Source organism: Filicampus tigris, chromosome 14 (genome assembly GCF_054856515.1).
Source record: "Filicampus tigris isolate MCC_2025a chromosome 14, RoL_Ftig_1.0, whole genome shotgun sequence".
NCBI lineage: Eukaryota > Metazoa > Chordata > Actinopteri > Syngnathiformes > Syngnathidae > Filicampus > Filicampus tigris.
In genome coordinates, this window is record NC_141230.1 from 1014271 (window position 1) to 1030000 (window position 15730).

Sequence of the window (15730 nt, forward strand, 5' to 3'; positions counted from 1 at the left end):
TTATTATCCATCCAGACAAACATCCGCACTCACAATCACACCAAGGGGCAATTTAGAGTGATCAATTAACCTGCCATGCATGTTTTTGGAATGTGGGAGGAAACCGGAGTACCCGGAGAAAACCCACTCAGGCACGGGGAGAACATGCAAACTCCAAACAGGGAGGCAGGAGCCGCGATCGAATCCACGACCTCTGAACTGTGAGGCGGACGTGCTAACCAGTCGACCACCGTGCCGTTATGATGAGGATGAGGATGAGGATGAGGATGAGCTCTCCGGGGCAATTCATTCATTATGTGGACCGCCTACCTTCACAAGGGTTGCGGGTGTGCTGGAGCCTATCCCAGCTGAATTTGGGCTAAAGGCGGAGTACCCCCTGAACTGGTTGCCAGCCAATCGCAGGGCACACGTAGACAAACAAATATTCACACTTACAATCATACCTAGGGACAATTCAGAGTGTTCAATTAACTTACCGTGCCTGTTTTTGCAATGTGGGGGGGTATCTGAGTACCTAGAGGAAACCCACGCAGGCATGTGGAGAACATGCAAACTCCACACAGGAAGGCCGGGGCTGGATTCGAACACACAACTTCTACACTGTGAGGCAGATGTGCCAATCTCCACTGGTTCACCTGTACAAAATATTTGGTTGATAAATAGAAATTGGGAAAAAATCAGCAATGCTTTCGTCAACTTTGTAAGTTGTGAGCCGAGCTAGTCAAGTCATAAACCAAATCTTGGAGATTGCCACAACGTCAAATTTTAACATTATATGTTATATAATATATAGGTCATGTCCAGTGTGTCCTGCTATTAAAACTAAAAGTGAAAAGTGTCCCGTCTATCCATCTCTCGTTTTTCTTTAGAGTAGCCCCCTGTGAAAAATATAAACGTAGATATGTTTTTAGCCAAGTACCCCTCACTAGTGCAAAGCATTTTGATAGAAAAAACCATAACAAGAAAACAAAAACAAAAACTTAATACAAGGTGTTGTGTCATTATGTATTTATTATTAAACTCTATTAATTTGTTATTGTTTTTTTTTATTTATTTATTTAAGACTCTGGCATGTATGCTAATATCTAAATGGTTTATAATCTCACATATAATCATAATCTCCCTTTTTGGGAACGCGGAGTAAAATGTCAGGATCACTTGCACCAGAATTCATGTCCTGTCCTTGTCTGATTACGTCTGGCACCATAGCAAGATAGTCATGGGACACTCTATAACACATTACATCGAGACCTTACTTGTATAAAGATTTCCGATTTCCGGTACTAGACGTCTTATCTATATCGAGCAAAAGAAAAGGAAGATATAAAATTATAGACCTGTTTTACTGTTACCTCAATTTTCCAAAATACTTGGGGAGCCTTTTGTAGGAAAAAATGTATTTAAGCAAATAACCCCCTATAGTCAACATCTGTATCAGTGATGGGCTTTGTAAAGAAAAATATGTATGACTGGCCTCCATCTGAATCTATTTCAGAGTGGCAAAGGCTTGTATTCCACTTGACAAGTGTATTTATTGTGGTATGCGACTACACAAATAAGCAATATTAAAGTAACATCCTCCAATACACATCCATTAATTCACAGCACGCCGAGACTTCTCAATTCATTGTATCTAATAATTAAACAACCAAACCATATAACCAATTCACGTTTACCCGTCTTATCACCTCTACAATATTTAACAAACTTGCCAAAATTACTAACTAATGTTTATTGACGTGACATCACTCACGAGCATACGGCTATGCAGTAGTGTACAGTAATCACTTAACAGGATTCAGGAACATTACAAATGATTAAACTAATCTTTTGGTATTTATACATAAAAACAAATGTGATGGAATATAGTCAAAATTATGGAGTCTGCTGGCACTCTAACAGCTAGTTGAAAATAAACAGCTTTCTAACAGACTTGATGATGTGTTGAAGCTGGGTAGTTGTTTATTGGGGTTTAAGAAAAGCGTGCAATGGAAAATAGTTCATGCTTACTGTAGTGCCACTGACAAATGTAGAACATTTATCAATAATGTGGATACAACACAATACAATTTTATTTATATAGCGCATTTGCAAATTATTTATTTCTTTTGTTCTATTAAATATGCGTTGATTTCTGGGACATGCAGGATAAACAATACTAAACCTGGCGCTTCAACCTATTCTAACTTTTTGTCAATTGGTGTTCACAATAGTTTTTGGATATACATTTTCCTCTACTATGTATACAACTGAAAGATAAATTACTACTGCAATATTGAATAAGTCTCCATCACACTTATATTTAAACTTTAAATATCAGGTAAACACATTCCAAGACAGTACAATACAATATACTTGAATAACACACTTTCCCCTCGCGTTCGCAACGGGTTAATTAATACAATAGGATGCCATGCCCAAATATTCACGCCTGTTCCCTGCGCTCCCTAATGCAGCACCTCAAAGAACTCTCTTCTAGCACAACCAAGCTCCTGCGATTACACTTTATTACCAGCAGAGTGTTTTTGTGTTGGGATAAGCTAGAGTCAAGTCAAGTCAAGAAGAAAAAAACATTAAAATAATACAACTGAGAAATGCTTTTACTCATTTGAGTGGATATTTACATGAATTTTTCTATCGAAATAATGAATACTTAAAATTGAGCAGTTCTTATCAGGAGATTTGAGTGGCCAGTGCTTACGTGACTGGAAGTCATTCCCGGGTCACACATCAAGAATGACACTCTGACCCGAGCAAGGCTCATGGATTGCTTATGGGGAACATAAACTCCTTTATTGACCTTTATTCATGCCAATGGAACCCTGAAAATGTAACTTCATGCAACACAATATGAAGAGTCAACTTAACAATAACATATCGAAAGTGAGCGGCAAGAAAAGAAAAAAGTTGTAGACCAAACAGCTGAAGGGGAACAGGGAGACACAGTGAAATGGCGCCTGGGTGGCGGTCAGGAAAAGAGACAAACTGGGGTTTCGGAGACGGTTGGTTTGGAGAGAAACAAACATAGGAACGCAGGGCCAATCAGGGCCTCTGTGTTTTTTTTGTTTTTTTTGTTTTTTTCATCGGGCATTGTCTGCCCCCATTTTAAGCTGGTCCGCCATTTTGTGATCACTTAACTGTGACTCAGCACAAATTTCACTACCTCATATCAACGTTTGCATAAGTATACTGTATGCTTCCCTTCACTATTTTTGGCATCCTTTTACAATTCTTCCAGTTTCTCCACTCCTCCAAGGCAGTGGTCCATCCAATCACACCCACAAAATAGCAATGGAGCCATGCCTGCTTATACAACCTCCGTTTTAAACTCTGCTGGATTTTAACGTAATTTGTTTTTAATCCTCTGTACTGTAACACTTAGAGATGTCCCCCATGATAAATGAAACACATCATTATAATTACCTAACAATCCCTCTGTCATACAGCAAGGTCACTCCCCCTCCTTTTATTTCGGTTCTCCTTTTTTCACAGCTGTGTCCCACACACAGGCTCGTAACATCACCACAATGTAGACCAAACATTTCAAGACGCCCATTCCAAGTCTCCCCACCTCAATCTGACACTCAAAAATTCAGAATTAAGAAAAAGCGCTTCGCCAACACGCTACTTGATACTAATAGTATTCTTTTGTCACACAATCCACAGAAAAGTCAGCAAAAATCAAATACTCATACGAGGCAAACATAGACAAACAGCGATCAAATAAAACACCATCAAATAACATTCAGAAGGCATGCACGGTGCGAACGTAAAGAGCAACTCAAAATAGACAATTTAACATGCAATATCACAATTATTGACAAAGGCAGATAATGTTAAATCCACTTGATTAATTATTGATTATAACTGGCGACTCGGACAATCCCCGATTGCCCTATCTCGTGAACTCTGTAAATACGTCACAAGCCATAGTTATTGGAGTCGCTCCCGCAACACGCTGCTAATCAGCTGTGCGTAAAAACAAAAGCAATATAACATACACAAGGGCAGACATTCAGTCATAGTTATGAAAACACCACATATCCTGAATTATTTCGACCTTGGTTAAGAAAATACTCCATTTCCTCTTATGCTCAAATAATTTGATTTTGTTTGCAGATATTATCCTCTCTAAACTATACTGATAATAAACCATATATTAAAGTGTTTGAGTAAAGTTCTGTCTCTTATTTATAATTGAAATTGTTGGTTCTGTTATCTCAGGCAGGTTTTTAGAGGTTTTCATTTACCTGACATTTCGGTGGAAGTCTTTAGCCTTCTTCAGAGTGTCACATGTTTGACTTGTCTTAATCATCTGATGGTCAATGAATATTAACATGCGGGATGTGCGCGACTAGTCGTTTAACCGTTTAACCGTCTACGATTTATTAAACGTTTAGTATTTTACTAGTCGGTTAAACGCTGCATTAGGCCCTGCCTACACGTAGCCGGGGTTTTTGAAAATGCCGGATATAAGTCTGCGGTTAGCCCTATCATCCACACGTCCCCGGAGTTTTTTCAGTGAAAACGCAAAACTCTGGCCGCAGTGGAGATTTGCGGATGTATCTGGATATCTACGGATCCGCATTTTGGTGTAGACGGTTACAGCTGGAGATTTACGTCGTCACTGTGCGACAAATTGTTCCGACGTCACTTGCGCGACTTGTGTTTTCATTAGAGTCAACATGGATTCTCGCGGCGCTGCATTGGTTATAGCCATTCTCGATGCGCTTTTTGCTTACTTATTTGTCCGCAACCAACCACTGCTTCTCGGTGAAAGGTTTAAAAGCAATTCTTACCTCTTGTCGGTTCTCCCGAACGAGTTTAGCGCTGTGTTTTTGGTTTCGTAGCAGTGACATAATAGGACGGAAGTTCTTCCGAATGGACAGTATTTGGCTACCTACTGCCGCCTAGAGGCTTGGCGTGCGTTTGGAAACGCACTTCTGCGGTTACGTGTGGATGCGTTTTTTTAATGTGTATTCCAACGCAGGTGGGGGGGGGGTATATACGGTTGTTGAAAAACCCCGTGTAGACAAGGTCTTAGTATCACGCAAATTGTTACTCACGCCTCTGCTGTAAACAAGCTGAGCACCAAGAGAGAGAATTGCTCCCCTCCCCCCGCCCACACGCACACATAGTAGGGGGCGGGGACACTAAGTGTGGGGAAGAAAAGTACATACAAATATTTAGATGCAGCAGATGACAACAAAGTTGTCTGTAGGCTTTGTAAGCATAAACTCGCTTACAACCATGCCCACCTTTATCCGTTGCCCAAACCTGTACTACAGGGGTGCCACAAGGTGTAGCTAGTTCACCCGTTTTGTTTACTCTGTACACAAAACAATGTAGAAGTAGCCTAGCAAACAACCCAATCATTAAATTCTCTGACGACCCCGTTATTGTGAGCCTACTTAAATCTGGTGTTTGTCCATCCACCTATCACAAAGCGATCTACCCCTTTTTTGTCCTGGTGTGAAGAACACCATCTGGCCCTCAGTGTGGGCAAAACATAAGAGATGGTGTTTGATCCCAGAGGACTACATACACATGACCCTGTGACCATTAATGGAAGGGGAATAGAATGGGTTGAATTTTTTAAATACCTGGGAGTGTTTGTAGACAACCAGTTGAAATGGAACGTACATGTGGATCTTAGTTCGAAATTATCTCAAAGGTTTAATTTCCTGAGACGACTCAGATTGTTTGGTGTGAGCACAAAAATAATGACTTCATTTTACAATGCCATTTTAGAGAGTCTAATCAGATATGGCACGTCTGCTTCTTTGGTCAATTAACTGTCAAATGTGAAGATTTGTTGTAACTGCAATGAAAGTGATTGGAAGGAAAGCGTTCCCTCCATTGCAAGAAATTTTTCAAAGCTCGGTCCTCGCACAGGCTAAAAGAATCACCAGTGACTCTTTCCATTTGTCGCATGATGAATATGAGTTGCTCCCTTCGGGTAGACGCTATCGAGCACTCATGTAAAAACAACGGATACAAGCTTTCTTTTGTCCCTTCTTCTGTGGCTATCTTAAACAAATCGGTGTGATACTCATCAGGTGCACTCGGTCACTTTAATATTTTATTCGTGTCTTACTTGCTTTTATGATGTATTTTATTTGATATGGTGCAATTAATTAAGTGGAATGCTTTCTAGGCACTTTATTCTTCCCGATTTTATGGTACTGATATGTGTTATGGCCATACTCTTATTTTGTCGAGGAATGTGCAATTTTTTAGGTCATTGATTTGTTTGTGTGTTATATTGTATTGGCAGCTGTGGCCAGTGAGCCCAAGTCAAATTTCCCATTTGGGACAATAAAGTTTATCTTATCTTTTCACTCAACTCCTTAATTTCATTGCCACATCCACATACTTTCAATTAAGAAACACCATGCACAGACAAAACTAAGGATTTGCCATGGGAAACCCACTGTCAGCCATCATCTGCAGTTTTTTCATGGAAGACCTGGGGTCTCACTTATCAACGCTGGGTATGCACAAAACGGGGCCTGAAAGATGCAACTTCCTGCACAAAGTATGTGACCTATCAAAAAAAAAACTTGACGGTAGGGGTGGGCGATATGGGCAAAAAAAAAAAAAAATCTTGATATTTTTTCTAAAAACTCGATAACGACAATTTGACGATATTCTACAAAAATATTTTAAATCTGCACTTGCTTCACAGACCAATTGTGGATAGACAACATTTGTGAACAACATCTCTTTTAAATTGCTAAATACAGCTTCTGCAAAAAATGATATTCTACGACAATATTTAACAAAAAAGAACAAAAAATTATGTATAGACTTACATTGATTTTGGGGAATATTTATGTCATTTAAATGTCTCTGCTGTTATTCAATAATGATGTGACATTTTGAGCTGCAGTAAGAACTGGTGTACCACTACCAGAGCAATAAGAATGAGGAAAAGGGTGTTAACTACAGCAATCAGAATGAGAAAAAAATGTATTTGATATGTGACATGTGACGAAGTGTCACCCAGGGAGGGGAAAAAAAGGTGTTGTCACGACAACATCCATTCTCATACATTGGCCACCGTATTCAAAATTAAGTTGAATAACAAAGCTGCAATTTACAGAAAAGTGCATTTTCCCACTCATTCATCGCTGTGATATGTAGACTTGTGACTTTATTCGTGTTTGGGTGTATGCTGGCGTCACACTAATAAACCGTCGTAGTTTCTCGCTAAAGTACTGAGTGTGTATGTGCGTGAGTGTGTTTATATTTGTTGGTTCAACTCGGCAACTCTTTTCTGAGTGTGTGTGTTTAAGCTTTTGTTTATAGCGTGCTTGCGCGATCGCCAAGTTTTCCTCGTAATCCATATGGCTCGTGGTGCAACAGAATTGCTCTTCACGGTGACCGTTTTGGCACATCTAACATGTTATTCCCACCGACGTCAGTCTTGTCAACCCCAAACCAGACTACGGACGACGTGGACTTGTGCCTCACTCTGAATACCCGCTTGACAATCCTACATGAAATGAGGAGGAAACAGCTCACGTGACCGGGTCCTGCCCGCTGATTCTGCGAATGATTATCATTTCCTCCTCCTCTGCCGTCAATGCGCACTGATTTTTCAGCATTTCCTCATACTTTGCGGCCGTCGACTGACTCGAGTCAGAGGCAGTATTATCCATCCATTATCTCCCGCTTATCCGTAGTCGGGTCGCGGAGGCAGCAGCTTCAGGGAAGGCAGTATTAATACTCGATAATGTAAAATTACACATCTTGAAGGCAAGATTGACGATGATATCGATAACGATATATATCGCCCACCTCTACTTGATGGGAAAAATTGCACAAGTGTACAGCAACCGGACTTATCAACACTGCATGCGCTCAAAACAGGCCTGAAAGATGCGTACCAATGTGCCGCGTTAAGTATGTGACTCTCTCCCCCCAAAAAATGATTTAACACATCCGTACACACATTTTGGGGACAAGAAAATTCAGCGATGTATTCGGTGAGGTGGTGAATTGAAGGTCATGCCTCAGACACACATCCAGTTTCACTTAGAATCAAACGTTCATTATACAGATTATAGATTTTGCACTTTATGTGCAACTTTGTTTTTTATGTTTTGTCTGTCCTTTTATAAAGACACTGCTCATGCTTTTTAAAGTGCCCTTCTGGGATAAATGAAGTGTTTTGATTGCAAAATCACATATTTGTTCGGTGTGATGTGGCGGATGGGGGGAGCGTGCGGGGGTGGGCGGGGAAGCTTACTACGAGTGACTTTCCTGCATTTACCGCTCGCAACTCTAGAGGAATAAACAAAGGACACAAAACCACTCTATTCTTTTATCATCACCTTTTCACTTATTGTATATTGTCAATGAAAGACTGAACAGTGCTTCAATTTCTTGATCGTCTCGGGCATCTATGACTCAAGTTGCGACAATACGTCACACAAAAAAATTAAACTGGGGGGCTTTGGATTTACTTAATTCGGACGGTTGCACATGGTTAAAAATAACTGACGGATAACTGAAGTAATTGTCTACTCTTGAAAATATTTAAATATAGTGTAAGGAATTGGGTTATCTGTGTTGTGGTGACATTTGTGTTTTGCTTTGTTGTTTTGTTCCTGAGGTTTCTGAATGTATCGCGTAACTCACTGGATGGGAGGGGTGTGCGAGTGAGGGAGGAGTGAGTTCTTATGACGGTGTTCTGTTGTTGCACTGTAGTTGGCGTCGGCTACGGCCCACAGTAGCCCTGTTCGAATAAAAAAGGGAGCTAATTGAGCTACTTCTAATGTCGTGTCTTTGGAAGTCATTGCAATATGTTCGTTTTACACAATTTTGTCACGTGCAACCAATATACCTGTTCGAATTTAGTAAATCCAATGGATTTTTTTCTTCAGTCGCTGATTGTGTTGCTGCGTAGTCCACCCACAGTGCGGCTGCACTTGCTGGGTCGCGCTTGGGGTTCGAAACCGTACTCCCGCACGAGTCACCGGCTGGGAGCCAAAGTGCGCTGATTGCTGAGCTAAAACATCCCGGCCACCAAGGAAGCAGCCAGCACCTTTTTTTTTTTTTTTGAGATTTTACTGTAATATACGCAAGTTTGTCACATTTTAACCATATGTGCAACCAATGTACACAAATTACATAAATTGAATGGGCTACTATTTTCAGTGCATCAGTATTTGCATTCCTGAGTTGTGTCCCTCTGTGTGAACGCACACCTGCGCCTGCCATCCTTAACTATGCAGCAGCAATTAAGGCTTGATGAGTCGCAGCATCGCAATTGTATACTGTAATCATCTCCTTTTACGTCCGACCACTTTCTGTTTTTCCTTCTGTCCTGCCGGTCGTGTTTGTTGACATTTTTTGTACGATGCCAATTTGGGCCACCAAACAATATTCTCATTCCTTGTTACCACCCCACTGAAAAGCATTGGCGTCATGATTCATCTTTCACAAAGCGTTGGCCAGCATGGTTCATTCATGGTACATTCGGGCTGCCAAGTTCAGTGACTTATCAAGGGAAATTGTCCTGTTGTTTGATCGGTCAGATTTTTTTTCGTACGCCATTTTCGGATTTTGTACGTATGTACACTTTTAGTTTGAATCCAAGGCACCTTTTGGTAAGTGAGAACCCTGGAACAGAGAGCACTCACAACAAACCCTGAAGAATACAGACCATCACTTTGGAAATGTTATGTGGACGACATTTTGGAAAAAGTTAAAACAGGACACACACAACAACTCATGGACCACTTGAACACCAAAACCACCGGCAGTATTAACTTCACTCATGAAGAGGAAACAGACAAATCCATAACCTTTCTGGACTTAAACATACAAAACACAGACAATGGAGACATCAAAATAGAAGTACACAGGAAACCCCCCACACACTGACCAATACCTCCTCTGAATATCTGAACACCCCATGATCCACAAAATGTCAGTTGTCAGAACACTACACGAACGTGCAACAATAATTACGGACCCAGAAGACAGAATAGAGGAGGAAAAACACATACAACACGCACTGAAAAAATGCAAATATTCACAGTGGGCTATAACCAAAGCAGCAGGACGGGTCAAAAACAACACAGCACAGGAGGGAAAGAAAAAACATGCAAACAGGAACACCGAGGCGTGGTAACGCTGCCGCAGAGGAGTCACAGAATGCATCCAAAGAGCAATGAAGAAATACAACATAAACACACCACACACAACACTCCGGCAAATACTGGTTAATAAGGACAAGGACAAGATACACCCAGAAAACAAATGCAACAACATACACGAAATACCAGGCCAATAAAACATACATCGGGGAGAATACATAAAAATGTATGTGAGAAGGAGACGCTGAGACACTGAGACAAAAGAGCAATTAAAAAAAAGACAACTAGAGCACCACAAGTCAGCCATCACCGATCACTGCAAAAGGGAAAATCACCTCATGGACTGGTAAAAGGCCAGAGTCATTCACACCGAAGACAACAAACAGCAGTGCTGGATCAGGGATGCTATTGAGATCAAGAAGCAGGGCCTGTGGACCTTCAACAGGGACGAAGGAGCATACATGCTCTCGACTACTTGGAGCAGCATCCTGGAGGAGGTGAATCAACAGCGGCGGGCGTGGCCCACCTGTCAGATATGACAGGTGGGTCACGCCTTCATTGAACATCAGCTGATAAAGATGTGACACTCTGAAGAAGGCGAAAGACTGCCGCCGAAACATGTCAGGTAAATGAAAACCTATAAAAACCTGTCTGAGATAAAAGAACCAATGATTCATATTTTAAAGTGTTTTAAACATTTTTGATATCGTTTTTGCATTATAAATGAACTTTTTACCCAGCAATAATATATAAATATAGTGTTCAAACAGGGCGTACACTTCTTCAACATAATGTTCATTGATGCGGTCATATAATGCAGTCATAAGCAGTCATATAACAATCAATAATAGTAAGGGAAGAAAGAAAACTATTTGTGTCTTGTGTAACACACATCAACAGGCCTTCGCATAAGTGCACGCATACAACTTTGTCTAGTGCAATGGAATGTGGCTTTGGGGGACAGCTGACAGGGGTAGAAATCCTTGTGACCAAGAATGTCTCCAGCCCAGACGACCTGGTCCTTGAAGTGATATAAACCATAGATGGAGAAGATCAGAACCAACATTTTTGATTAGACTTATCTGTCAGGACAACACTATTTACAGTATGTGAGGTTTGCATCTTAAACAGCGCCTTTTCCCATTTCGCCTCCATGGGTGTAAGTGTTCGCGAGGTCAGGAAAGAAGCCCAGATCTGACCTTGTCTCATTCCTGTATTTCAGAGATTGAAAGAAATAGACAAGCAAATTCGATCAACTTGTGTGAATTGGATGCCTTCTTTGGATGCCTTCTTGAAAGATTTAACGAACATGCATTGGAAAATATTTTTTTGTGAACTAATAATTGAGCTTACATCCCAAGTGAGTGACCTGCTGAAATTTCCAACAGTCCAGATTCTCCTGGGGAATCCCAAGGCGTTCCTAGGCCAGCCGGGAGACATGGTCTCTCCAGTCTGATCTGGGTCATCCTCGGGGCCTCCTATAAGTGGGAGATGCCCTCACCAAGGAGGTGTCCAGGTGGCATCCTGACAAGATGCCCTAGCCACTGGCTTCTCTCAGTGCGGTGGAGCAGCAGCTAAACTCTGAGCCGCTCCTGGATGGCCGAGCTTCTCACCTTTTCTCTAAGGGAGAGCCCAGACACCCTGCAGAGAAAACTTATTTCAGCCGCTTGTATCCAGATCTTATGCTATGTTCACACTTGCCCTGATATGAACTGAGGCGTGGCATGCCTCGAGCAAGGCTGATCCAGGTGTTCATTTGTGAATTTGTGTGTCCCTCGCACCACATGTATCAGAGAAGAGGTGGGGCATTACTTGTTTAAATAAGTGGAAAAGAACTACTTTCTTAATTTCCTAGGCACAATGGACGACATACCAACCGCTGCTGCTTTATTCATGTTGTCCCACAAAGTCCCACCAGCTATACCGGATTTTCTCTGGTGCCCTTCTCGGCACGGGGCTCCCAGGCCCTAATGGCAACCGTTGGCCAAATGGTACACTTTCACTAAACTACGTTAAACAAACTGTACAACAATCACACCAACAAGTGCTAACAGGAAACTAAACACTTTATACAACACTGCTAAGTAAACAATGCCAATAACAACACGCAAGCAACAAAAATAACCAATTTATAGCAATAAATTCCTGAATTTCAGAGTATTTATCACTATTTTTGGCAGCGCTCTTCAACTCTATAATATGATAGAAGCAGCTTTGGGAGATTTCGTGCAAACAGGCACTCGCTTACCTTTTTTTTTTTTTTTTGCCGGCGCCGGTCTAAAGAATATTGTAGTTAAGAGCAAGCCACGGGATCACATCGGAGGTCACCAAGTTGTTGGAGTTGTTTGGGTCACTATGGTACAAGCCCAATTAGCAATTCACAAAAACAACTAGTTACTCATTGCGTTCGTTTTATTATTCAAGAAGGCATCCAATGTAAATAAAGGCTCACACAACTTGATTGAATTTTCCGGTTCTTTCAGTCTCTGAAGTAAAGGAATCTGACAAAAGTCAAGCTGGGCTGCTTTCCTTAATCTTTTTCCGCATCGTCGTTTGACGCCGAATAAGGCTTTGTTGCCTATTATCAGTGTTTGCGGACCAGTAGCTGATCTCTCATGGTGAGAGGGTCCATTTTCATCTTCAGCAAGGAAGAGTTGTGACATCCCTGCAGTAAGGCATATGTGGAGGGGGAAAAAAATAATTACACGCAGAAACAGTTTTGACCACCTCTGTGATCACCACTCAAAATTGTACACTAAGGCAAGTTTGCTGTTACTTACAGTAAATGTATTGTGAATAATTTTAAGTAAATTCCAAGGAGTTTTGAATTCATGAAAATTAATTGTAGCTCTTTTAATTAATTGTAACAATTTCTGCAAATACAGATTTTATATAGTTTTTTGTATTTATAATAAAACTTGATGCAATGCTTTCGGTGCTTGAATTTGTGTTTATTTTAGTAATATTGTGATTATAGTGATAACATTGATAATTTTGTTTTTTTATAATTACAAAATGAATGACTGTTTAATAGAAATGTAATAGAAAATTAATAGAAATAAGTGATCATTGTGTTATGACTGGTTGTTCACGTGTTGTATCAATTGCTCTGCAGATGTCATGTTCCTTTTATTCTTTGTCCTTTATGATGTCATATAGGCCTGAAAGTCTTACAGTTTAAAAGTTTGAGTTACACACTGACACATTGTCAGTATGTCAAACCTTCTTTGAGTGAGGATGCAAACTCTCTTCCAGTCCTGATCTCTGTTGTTACTTTGTATTTTTGTTGATAAAGACTTTTTACTCTTTAACTTCCGTGCCATATCTGCGTATGGGTCCAAATCCCAATCCTCACATGACAGAACATACTGAGCAGTCATGGACCCATCAGACTCAGACACAATCCCTCAAGCCGGAGACATCACCACCTGCTCCTAAACATCCCTCCAGTCAGATAGTGATTGTCTCACTGGGTGCTGCTTTGCCTTTTCACTGGGAACCTTTCGTGGCGCTCCTCCACGATGGGTCGCTCAAGTCATCAAGTCCCGGTCTGCCTCCAACCGCCCTCAGCCTGATGACCACCCCCAAACCCTTCGTGTAAGCTCTGTCTTTTCTTCCATGTCCCTCACATCTTTGCCATCTACGTGGCCTAATTTTGTACAGTCCCCTTCTAGTTTAACAGCCGATGTTTTGTTTTTAGCCTCAGATTTTTCTGACTGTGAAGATGGCGATTGTTTGGTTAATCTCCTTTCCGATTCTGATTCTGACATTGATTTTGGGCTTCCTGCTTTTTCAAGCCCTCCTCAGTTTTTGTACGATGATGATCCCTTAGTTTCAGATTCAGATTTTGACACTGATTTTGGTTTCCGAGTCCGTTTCCAAGTCACTATTCAAGCCCTTGTCAGTTTTTGTCACGTTTTTCTGGTCATGATTCGTTAGTGTCCACTCCCGAACACTTTCCATCAGACCTGGCTTGGGCACCCGGTTGGCCATTTACACGGGACTCCCGCGGGGTGGCCAGCGTAGACGCCCGAGGAGAGGTTCTGGTTCCTCCCGTAAGTCCGCTTTTTCCAAGTTGCATCATCCCGAACCTGTACCTTTAGTGTCCACGACTGAACCCTTCCCCTCAGACCCTTCTTTGGGTGCCCAGTAGGCCATTTACACAAGAGCCCCATGGGGTGGCCAACGTAGACGCCCGAGAAGAGGTTCTGGTACCTCCCATAATTCAACCTTTTCCAAGTCACGTCATTATGAATCTTTACCGAAGCCACTACACTCCCCGCCTTTTTCAACACCTCGTTCACTATGTACTTCTTCACCTAGTCCCGTTCATCCCGTTTCTTGTAGTTTACCTTCCTCGCTATCTGTACTCCCAACTCCTCGTGTCTCGTGTGCGTCCCAACCTCTATGGTGGCAGGCTGATGAGGCAGGGCCCCTTCCCGCTGCCTCAGCAAATGCGGGCCCCCGTCCCGATGCCTTGGCAGTGACAGGCTCCCATGCACGCTCCTCAGCAGTGCCAGGCCCCCTTCCTGACACCCTGGCAAGTACATGCTCTCATGCACCCAGTGCCTCAGCAGTGCCAGACCCTCTTCCCGGCACCTCGACAAATACAGGCTCCCATGCCAGCTCCTCTGCAGTGGCAGGCCCCCTTCCCGGTGCCTCAGCAAATGTGGACCCCCGTCCCGATGCCCCGGCAGTGACAGTCCTCCTTCCTGGCACCTCGGCAACTACAGGCTCCCATGCCAGCTCCTCTGCAGTGTCAGGCCCTCTTCCCTGCACCTCAGTAACCACAGGCTCCCATGCCGGTTCCTCTGCCCCTTTCCGGCACCTCAGCAAGTGCAGACCCCCATCCTGGCTCCTCAGCACCGCCAGGCTCTGAGTCTTTCCCAGCGGCGCAAGCTTTGCAGCCTCCTTCCGTTCCTGCTTCGGCGGCACAAGGTCTTCTGTTGCCCTCTGACTCTGCTCTGGCGGTGCAACTTTTGCGACTGCTCTTGGATTCTGCTATAGCGGCGCAAGGCCTGAGGCTGCCTTCATCCCCTGTGTGGCCCCCTGGACGCCCACCAGACTGGTCCTGCCATGACCCTCTCGTCAGGCCTCCTGGATTGCCCACCTGACTGGCCCCGCCAAGAACCTCTTGTCTGGCCTTCGGGAGCACCACTAGATTGTCCCCATCACAACACTCTTTTCTGGTCTCTGGGTCACCCACCAGACTTGTCCAGCCAAGACCTTTTCGTCTGGCCTCCTAGACGCCCACCGGACTGGCCTTGCAAAGAACCTCTTGTCTGGCCTTCAGGAGGGCCACTAGAGTGTCCCCGCGCCAACCCTCTCGTCTGGCCTCCTAGACGCCCACCGGACTGGTTTGCCAGGAACCTCTTGTCTGACCTCTGATCTGTTCTTGATTTTGGTTTTGCTTTAGAATTTAGTTACATGTTTTCATCATGATTCTTTCGTATCTGTTTATTTACTTTAATTCACGTTGTTTTATACTTAAATTTAACTGTTTTTCTTTCTTTTTTTCTTTCTTTTAACTTGTTTCTGTTGTTTTAGATTCAAGGCACCAGGTGGCGCCCCTTGAGGGGCGGTACGATTGTGACTTGTTGTTTACATGTTGTATCAGTTGT

General features: G+C 42.6%; 1 protein-coding gene across 6 annotated transcripts in view; it reads left to right on the top strand.

Annotated features, from left to right (window-relative positions):
- The window catches only part of pknox1.1 (pbx/knotted 1 homeobox 1.1), a 143834-nt gene that overhangs the window by 95931 nt on the left and 32173 nt on the right, over positions 1 to 15730 (top strand). The gene's annotated exons all lie outside the window — the stretch shown is intronic.